Genomic DNA, 6,000 nt, shown 5'->3' with positions numbered 1-6,000 from the left:
AAGGGTCACTGACATAAAGTCCAGTGTGGCTTGTTGGGGATTTGGACAGACCAGCATCTGGTGTTTGCAGAAGAGGGAGTAGACAGAATAACAGCCTCCCAAGGATGTCCATGTCCTAATCTCCAAAACCTGTATACATGCCTTTATATTACCTTACATGGAAAAAGAGACTTTGCAGATATGATTAAGTTAAGGATCTTGAGATGGGAAGATGATCCTAGGGTACCCAGCAGGCCCAGTGGAATAACAAGGGTCCTTACAAGAGAAAGACAAATGAGTTAAAGCCAGAAAAAGGTGATATGATGATGGAAACAGAGGTCAGAGAGAGAGGGAGATTTGAAGATACTATACTCCTGGCTTTGCAGATAGAGGAAGGGGTCATTAGTCAAAGAATGCAGGCAGACTTTAGAAGCTGGGAAGGGCAAGAAAACGGATTCTCCACCTAGAGCCTCCAGAGAGAATGCAGCCCTGCTGACCCATTTTAAATATCTGGCCTCCAAAACTGTAAGATAATAAATGGGTGTTGTTTAAAGTCACATAGGTTTGAAGTAATCTGCTGCAGCAACATAGGAAACCAATATAGAAGGCTTCCCTCAGATTTATGTGGGATGATCTCATAGTTTCCTTAATTGGAGTAAAAATAATTGCCCTGGTTGTCTTCCACTCCAGACCTGTGCCCAAAGGAACCTCTGGCTCTACAATAGGTATATGAGCACACAACTTTTATTTATACCAAGAATGAGATCTGAGACATAAAAATCTTCAAATACATCAGAAACATTAAGATTTTTGTGTTGAAGAATATGTTAAAACTTACTTAGTTGTTTATATTGTCATGGTGTTAAAAATTTGAACTTTTAGAGCGGCAGTTTATAATGCCAATTTAAAACATGTCATTGAGTACTTGATTTAGATTTGTGATATTAAGTCAAAACTATAGTACACTGATTTTCTATTTTGGAATATTTTAAATAAGTTTAAGTCCATTGATTTACATAATATTCACATTCTATATATATGTGTGTACACATATATATGTACACACACATATATATGGTTCAAGCAATTCTCCTGCCTCAGCCTCCCAAGTAGCTGGGATTATAGGTGCCTACCACCATACCCAGCTAATTTTGTATTTTTAGTAGAGACAGGGTTTCACCATGTTGGCCAGGCTGGTCTCCAACTCCTGACCTCAGGTGATCCGCCCTCCTCAGCCTCCCAAAGTGCTGGGATTACAAGTGTGAGCCACTGCGCCTGGCCTAAATCATTTAAGTCTTCAGAAAGGTTTGCTGAATGAGATAACTGAAGGACCTAAGACATAAATACAATCTGTTAAATGTACAAATGTGATATAAAATATTTCAAGCCTTTTAATTAAGTCACAAATGAGACACACATTAGTCAAACGGTTTTTTAAAAAGTAATTGAATAAAACTAGGCTAGTAAATAAATAAAATGATAGAATTTGTAAGGTTGACTCAAAAGCTTAAGGAACAACTAGGCTTCTGAACTTGTAAATGTAAAAAACTGAATATCAATTCTTTTTTACACCCAGCACCATCCTTGACCAAGCTGTGACATCTCATTATCAGTGGCCTATAAGGCATTTGATCCTAAGTCCAAACCAAGTGGCAGGATGCAAGCCACATATGAAGATGTACATTTCTGTGCAAAGTCACTTTTTCTTTCCCATTGTAATTGGATGCCCTTCTTATTAGCACTTTGAATATTTGTTCCTTTTGTCCCTACTGGAAATCACTGGGGTGAATAATGTTGTAAAACCAGTTGATCGCCTACCTGGCAGACAAAACATGCGCCTAGAGCTAAAGCAAAAATTGCCTTCAAATTTTTTTTTGGAGAAATCAGTATTTGATATTTAAAAGGAAAAGTAATATTCATGGAAAAACACTAACTTCCTGGTCTGGAGTTCTTCTTTAAAAGATGGGGCCTCGTTATGTCATCCAGGCTGGAGTACAGTGGCACAATCATGGCTCACTATAGCCACTAAATCCTGAGCTCAAGAAATCCTCCCAGTTTAGCCTCCCAAGTAGCTAGGACTACAGGCATGTGCCACCACACCTGGCTAATTTTTTAACTTATTTTTAGAGACAGGGTCTTTCTGTCTTGCCCAGGTTGGTCTCAAACTCCTGGCCACAAGCAATCCTCCTACCTGGGATTATACGCCTGAGCCACTGCATCTTGAGATGCATCTTGGAGTTATTTTTCATTTTGAGGTACACATTCAAGGGAAGTAGTATCATCTTCTTAGGGCTTAGGACTTCTAAGGATCATAAGCTGCTTTGCAAAATCACCTCTAAAATGAGCAGAGCGCTTGCTTGGGCAGCACATATACTAAAACTGGAGTTGTACAGGGAAGATTAGTGTGGTCCCCGTGCAAGGATGACACACAAATTCGTGAAGTGTTCCATATTAAAAAATAATAATAAAATAAAATAAAATAAAATAAGCAGATAATCAGTGCAATGGCCCAGACATAATAGAGCAAGACCTCTCCCGCCATCTGTTGGTGATAGGTGGTTTCCCATGCTCACTGAGGTTAGTGGCAGACTTTGATGGGGACCCACAGCTTTGCTCACAGCTATGAAGTTTGTAAAGAAGAAATGTCTGACCATCCTATTTAAAACAGCAACATGCTCACCCCATGGCATCTGGCATTCCCAATTCCTTTTCCCTGTTTTATTTCTCTCTCTGATACTTCTCACCTTCCGACACACTAGGTTTCGCTTGCTATTTTTCACTTCTGTACCAATCAGGGCATAAATTAAAATCAGCATGCCAAGGCAAAGGGAACCATGGCATCTTTGCGCACTCTGGGGGTATGAAAGTTCTTGGTGCTCAGGGAATGCCATCCCAGGCCATGATGGTAGATGGGTGGCCATGATGGACAATATGGTCAGATTTATGACTAGAAAATAATTGCAGGGTGGTTTAGTTGTTGATTTGCTTGTTTTCTCTCTCTTCTGTCACTGCCAAAATGTAAGCTCCAAAGGGAGAGAGATTTTTGTAGCTTTTGTTCACTGTCTGTGGCAGAAGCAACTAATTTCCTCAGTAACAAACAATTCTCTCCTTCTTCCTTATAGTAACAGACCGCCCACCTCCACTTAGTATGAGCTGGGCATGTGGTTGCCAGCTGGAAACTACATTTCCCAGCCTCACTTGCAGCTAGGTGTGGCTATGCCAATAAAATATTGCCAATACGTTGTAAATAACAATTATGCTTTACCTTCCCTGTCTTGCCTTCAAACAATTGCTGCCTTCCTGCAGGCTGGAGGCAGACCTTGCGAGGAGGAACCATATGAGGACAACAGCTTTGAGAATGGCCAAGATACAAAAAGAAGGATCTTAGTCCTCTGATGTTAGGGAGGAGAGTCACCTACCAGTCCCAGGGTACCTGCTACCTCTGGACAGCAAGTAAGAGAAATTAAAGTCTACCTTACTTTGGAGTCTCTTTGTTACAGTCTCTCTTATGGACTGAATTTTGTCCCCAGTCCTTACCCCCCGAATTCCTATATTGAAGCCCTAACCCTAATGTGACTGTATTTGGAGATACCTATAAGAAGGTAATGAAGGTTAAGTGAGGTCAGAAGGGCAGGGCTCTAATCTGATAGAAATGGTGATCTTGCTAAGAGGAGGAAGAGACACCAGAAATCTCTGTCTCTTTTTCTCTGCGCATACACACAGAGAAGAGGCAATGTGAGAACGCAGGGAAAAGAGGCCTGTTTACAAGCCAGAAAGAAAGGCCTCCCCAGAAACCAACCCTGACAACACCTTGGTCTTGGACTTCCAGCCTCCAGAATTGTGAGAGAATAAATTTCTGTTGTTGATACCACCCTATTTGTGGTATCAAACTCATGCTGTCTTAGCCTTGACCTTAACTGAAACTGCTGCACCCAAGCCTTAGATGAGTGCCTAAAAATTAGTAGATATGCAATAAACATTACTTGGTTAAATAAATAAAATGCAAAGGCAATATTTAATTTTGGCAGTGCTACACAAATATAAATGATTACTGGACTCTCATAATTGTACATCTGTCTATTTATCCACCCACCCATTCATCTTTTTGTCACCTTGGTTGTGTTTACAACGAAAATAAAGTCTCATCTTTAAGCTCTTACTGGTTCCTTCACTCCCACAGCCCATCCCAAATCTATCAGTTGTCAGCTCCTGTTAATTTTACCACCTATATCTCTCCATAGTTGTTTCTTTTTCCTACCATTACAATGATCACCACTCCAGGTCTCATTTATCTCTTACGTACTCTATAAATGCTTCCAAAACTTTCTCTCTTCAATCTCTGTACTTGATCTATTGCAGAGACTTTTAATTGCCTCTTTCAAATTCATTTTGCTTTCTTTCCTAGGAACAGATCCCTCATTTTATTTTCTATGGCAATGTACCGTGTGAAACAACCCCATTTCTCCACTACTCCTACAACCACATGACTAAATTCTGACTAAGGAGATATAAGTAAAATATGTTAGGTAAGGTTTCTGAAAAACTTCTTTAAAAGAACAATAGAGAACTGAAAATATGCCACTTTCTACCCTTCCCCCTACTCCTAGTTTTTTTTTTTTTTTTCCTGTCGCCTGGAAATTTGGGAGTGATTGCTGGAGCTCCAACAGTCATACTGAAATATGGAAGAATGAAGAGAGAAGGAGAAAGAGAAATGAACTCTGTCCCTGATGAAGTCGTGGAGCTGCCATGCTAGTTCTGGACTGCCTACCTCCTACATAACAATGAAATATACTTTTACATAACAATGAAATACACTTTTTTTCTTTTTTTTTTTTTTGAGACAGAGTCTCGCTCTGTCGCCCAGGCTGGAGTGCAGTGGTACGATCTCAGCTCATTGCAAGCTCCACCTCCCAGGTTTATGCCATTCTCCTGCCTCACCCTCCCAAGTAGCTGAGACTACAGGCGCCCGCCACCATGCCCGGCTAATTTTTTGTATTTTTTTTTGTATTTTTAGTAGAGACGGGGTTTCACTGTGTTAGCCAGGATGGTCTCGATCTCCTGACCTCGTGATCCACCCGCCTCGGCCTCCCAAAGTGCTGGGATTACAGGCGTGAGCCACCACGCCCGGCCTGAAATACACTTTTAAATATGTGAGCCATTGCAGTCAGATCTCTGTAATTAGCTGCTGAACACAATTCCTAACTGATTACGGAGCCCATGCCTTCACTGCTGTCAGCTTAAGCTTGCTGATGCACATTTTGAGGGCAGCTATTTTGCTAGCACTGATGCAGGGCTGAAAAGGATATGAGAAAACACTTTATCCTGGAAAGTAAGTGGGAAGACTATCAATAGCCTCATTTTACACATGAAAAAAACTAAGGCTCAAGATCATACAGTTAGTAAACACCAGAGAAAGGACGAGAACTGAAGCCTCAAATGATGCTGAGTGATGGCAAGGGGTGGGACTTTGGTGTAAGCTCTGGGGTTTGGAGTTTGTACACAGGCACATGCATGTGTTCACACACACACACACACACACAATGGGAATTTGAGTGGATGCCTGCTTCTTTTTTCATGTCTCCATCCCATCTCCCCTTTTCTCTTCTGGAAACCATCTCTTTTTCAGTTGAAGCTGTTGATCACCTGACTCTAGACTAGCACAGGATCCCAGGTCCCTTGATATTGTGATTGGTCCAGAAGTGGTCATGTGACCCAATCAGAGCCAAACAGAGTTCTTCTTTGGGAGATGACTACTTATTCACTGTGTGTGAACTTGAGCCTATTTGCAACTCTAAGGCTCTGTCTCCTTGGTGTATTTTGTGGTTGTGAGGATGAGGTGAAACAATACAAGTAAAAGGCCTGGCATATGGTGGCTGTTTGATTATCATTTGCTTCTAGTAGACATGTTTAGAAAGCTCTCATTTTTCCTTGGACACCATACAGGGTAGGAACTACACACAAAATGAACAATTGAGCACCCAAAGTGCACATAAATATTTTGTTTTGTTTGCTCATTTGTTT

The 6,000-nt window shown here is 41.0% G+C and overlaps 1 non-coding gene across 1 annotated transcript; it reads left to right on the top strand.

The window, feature by feature from the left end:
• The first annotated feature begins 2,328 nt into the window (after positions 1-2,328).
• LOC116273940 lies at positions 2,329-2,435 on the top strand. The gene has a single exon (XR_004182440.1). It is a non-coding gene; the product is annotated as a U6 spliceosomal RNA (small nuclear RNA).
• The last annotated feature ends 3,565 nt before the right edge of the window (positions 2,436-6,000 follow it).

Source organism: Papio anubis, chromosome 2 (assembly GCF_008728515.1).
Source record: "Papio anubis isolate 15944 chromosome 2, Panubis1.0, whole genome shotgun sequence".
Classification (NCBI taxonomy): Eukaryota; Metazoa; Chordata; class Mammalia; order Primates; family Cercopithecidae; genus Papio; species Papio anubis.
This window is presented reverse-complemented; position numbering and strand designations above follow the sequence as displayed.